Below are 4,342 nucleotides of genomic sequence, written 5' to 3' on the forward strand. Positions count from 1 at the left end.
CCACTGCTGGGCATACATACCAAGGAAACCAGAATTGAAAGAGACACATGTACCCCAATGTTCATCGCAGCACTGTTTATGATAGCCAGGACATGGAAGCAACCTAGATGTCCATCAGCAGATGAATGGATAAGAAAGCTGTGGTACATATACACAATGGAGTATTACTCAGCCATTAAAAAGAATACATTTGAATCAGTTCTAATGAGGTGGATGAAACTGGAGCCTATTATACCGAGTGAAGTAAGCCAGAAAGAAAAACACCAATATAGTATACTAATGCATATATATGGAATTTAGAAAGATGGTAATGACAACCCTGTATGCGAGACAGCAAAAGAGACACAGATGTATAGAACCATCTTTTGGACTCTGTGGGAGAGGGAGGGGGAGGATGATTTGGGAGAATGGCATTAAAACATGTACAATATCATATAAAAAATGAATCGCCAGTCCAGGTTCAATGCAGGATACAGGAAGCTTGGGGCTGGTGCACTGGGATGACCCAGAGGGATGGTATGGCGAGGGAGGTGGGAGGGGGGTTCAGGATGGGGAACACATGTATACCCGTGGCAGATGCATGTTGATGTATGGCAAAACCAATACAATATTGTAAAGTAAAAAAAAAAATAAAATAATAGAAATATTAAAAAAATAAAGACATTGTTGTATATATGTAAAAATAAATAAAAGACAGACAAGGTCAACAGAACAGAGAAAACAGAAATAAATATATATAGACACAATGTAAAGGAAAAAAAAGTAGTCTTTCCAACAAATGGTGCTAGAACAATTGAATATTCATTTAAAAAATGAACTTCATACCATATACAAAAGTTAACTCAAAATGGAACACAGATAGAAAATATTAAACTTAAAAAAATTAACTGTATGCATTTTCTAAATAAACAAATTCTATAAATTATTTTATACATATGATATATTTTTAGTTTATCTGAGTTTTAATTTTACTGATGATTTGAAATTAGCAAAATTAATGGAAACATTAACATTTTTTCCTGCTTGAGCTTGAAAACGTTGATTCCCAAATTGTATTTTGAATTTGAGAAGGCACTGTTGTTATAAAATTATTTTAAATTAGAAAAATCCATTAAAATGTTCTTTTAAAAAACTAATTTGAGTGTTCTAAGTTTTGAAAACTTTAAAAAATCTAAATTGAATTGTGAAAGTGAAAGTCACTCAGTCACGTCCAACTCTTTACAACCCCGTGGACTATGGAATTCTCCAGGAATACTGGAATGGTTAGAGATTCCCTTTTCCAGGGAATCTTCCCAACCCAGGGGTCAAACTCAGGTCTCCTGCATTGCATGCAGATTGTTTACCAGCTGAGCCACAAGGGAAACCCAAGAATACTGGAATGGGTAGCCTATCCTTTCTCCAGAGTATCTTCCTGACCCAGGAATTAAACTGGGGTCTCCTGCATTGTAGGCAGATTCTTTACCAACTGAGCTATCAGGGTAGCCCTAATTTGAATGGAAATAAGTTTATAGATGAGATTCCCTTGTGGCTTTGATGGTAAAGAATCCGCCTGCAATGCAGGAGACCCAGGTTCCATCCCTGGATCTAGAATATCCTCTGGAGAAGGGAATGGCAACTCACTCTAGTATTTTTACCTGGAGAATTCCGTGGACAGAAGAGCCTACTGGGCTACAGTCCATGAGGTTGCAAAGAGTTGGACATGACTGAATGACTAACACACTTAAGTATACACACATTTCTCATTTAAATATGAAGCAAAGACAAAGAAACCAACTGTCCAGATTTAAGTGGTTCAAAATTTCTTAAAAAAAAAAAACAGATATATAAGCATTTAGTTATTTAAAACAATTATTGAAAATAGAAATAGGGAAAAATGAGAGAAACTAAACAATGAATTTGAAACTCATTCTTGGTACTTGAACAGAATAATCATGAACAGTTTTAAGCCATTGCTAAATGTTAGCAGATTCTCTATAATAAGGAAATGTTTACTCTGTTCTGATAAAGATAGGTGTTACTGGAAATGTCTCCCATGGCAGGACACATATGGGAAAATACCATTTACTGTGAGTTTACTGACTTGGCTCAGGAATTGTCTTATTTATACTGATGGCTACTGGCAAAAGCCAACAATATTTGTTTCAAAATTCTGCTGAAATCCTGTGCTGTGCTTGTCTAGTTAACTTTTGCAGGTTCTATGCTTTTCCAGGGCTTCTATAAACTACTAGATTTCATTCTTTTATCCTTGTTTGAGCTGACATTGTCATTCATGACTGCACAGGACTATAAATGATGATCTAATGTCACTTATCTAATTACTTCACATCCTGCACTAAAGTTTAATCCTCCTGGATCAATATCAGCTCTCAGCTTGGCATTCAACAAACAAGCATCGGCATGTATATGGATATATCTTCAGGGAACGAGAGTAAAGAGCTGCTTTACTGAAGCATTACTGACATAAAAAAAATGTACATATTTAATATATACATCTTGATGAATTTTAAAATAAGTACACACCCATCAAACTCCCACCATAAACAATATGTAAACTTAACAATCCCCTCTAAAACTTTCCTTTCTCCATCTTTTATTTATGATAAAAACATTTGACACGAGTTCTACTCTCTTAAATTTAGGCATTATACTTAGCATAATGTCTTCCAAATTCACCTGTGTTATAGAAAATGGTAAAAAATCCCTCCCTCTTTAAAGCTAATATTCTGTTGTTTGTGTGTATATGTATATACACACATATGTGTATATATAATTATAATTATATTATAATTACATATATATAATTTTATATGTGTGTATATATATATATATAATATGGGAGAAGGAAATGGTAACCTACTCCAATATTCTTGCCTGGAGAATCCTGTCGACAGTGGAGCAGGGAGGGCTGCTGTCCATAGGGTCGCACAGAGTTGGACACGACTGAAGCGACTTAGCATAGCACATATAATATACTATAATGGCAACTCACTCTAGCATTTTTGCTTGGAGAATTCCATGGACAGAGGAGCCTACTGGGCTACAGTCCATGAGGTTGCAAAGAGCTGGACATGACTGAACGACTAACACATTTAAGTATACACACATTTCTCATTTAAATATGAAGCAAAGACAAATAAACAAACCAACTGTCTATATAAACAAAGAGAAATAAATAAACCAACTATATATATTATATAATATATATAATATTTTGTATATGTAATCATTTTTTTCCCCACATCTTGCCTATTATAATAAACATTGGACTGTTAATATCTCATTGAGATCTTGATTTCAATTCTTTTGGGTAAATATCCAGAAGTGTGAATTTTAAATCAAATAGTAGTTCTATTTTTAACATTATGAAGAACCTAAAGCCTCTACTCTTTGCTACTTTTCCTGTACCAATTTACACTCACACCAATAATATGCAAAATTCCTTTTTCTCCACATCCTTGAGAGTGCTTGTTACCTCCTGTGTTTTAGATCAGATCAGATCAGATCACTCGCTCAGTCGTGTCTGACTCTTTGTGACTAATACTATCCAAATAGAGGAAAAAGTAATGCATCATTGTGATTTTAATTTCCATTTCCCTGATGCTTAGTGATACTGAACACTTTTTCATGTACTTCTTAGCCATTTTTATGTCTTCTTCAGAGAAATATCTATGAATATTTTAATTGGGTTATTTGCTTTTTTTAAACTGAGTTTTATTTTCAATGATTACTAGTTTATTAAAGGATATGATAAAGGATACAGATGAATAGCCAGATGAAGAGATACCTAGAGCAAGCTCTCAGGGGGTTCTCAGGAGAGGACCTTGGGGACTTAAACTCCAGCACTGGAACTGGGATGAGTCACCCTCATCGAGGTTGAATGGCATCACCGACTTGATGGACATGACTTTGAGCAAGCTCTGGGAGCTGGTGATGGACAGGGAAGCCTGGCATGCTGCAGTCCATGGGGTCGCAAAGAGTCAAACATGACTGAGTGACTGAACTGAACCCTTGTAGTATGTGTGTTCATCAACCTGGATGCTCTCTAAACCCTGTACTATTGGGATTTACGGGTGCTTCCTCACATAGATACGATCAATTATTTGCTCCATTTCCAGTCCTTCTCCCCATTTTTGAGAAGTGTTGGAGTGGATTCTGAAAATTCCAAGCTTTTTTTTTTTTAAAAAAAACTTTTGATTTTGTATTGGGGTATAGCCAATTAACAAAGTTGTGATAGTTTCAAGTGAACAGTGAAGGGACTCAGCCACAGACATACAGGCACTCATTCTCCCCCAAATGCCTCTCTCATCCAGGTTGCTACATAACATTGAGCAGAACTCTCTGT

The sequence above is a fragment of the Bison bison genome, unplaced genomic scaffold (genome assembly GCF_000754665.1).
Source record: "Bison bison bison isolate TAMUID 2011002044 unplaced genomic scaffold, Bison_UMD1.0 scf7180017864331, whole genome shotgun sequence".
NCBI classification, from domain to species: domain Eukaryota; kingdom Metazoa; phylum Chordata; class Mammalia; order Artiodactyla; family Bovidae; genus Bison; species Bison bison.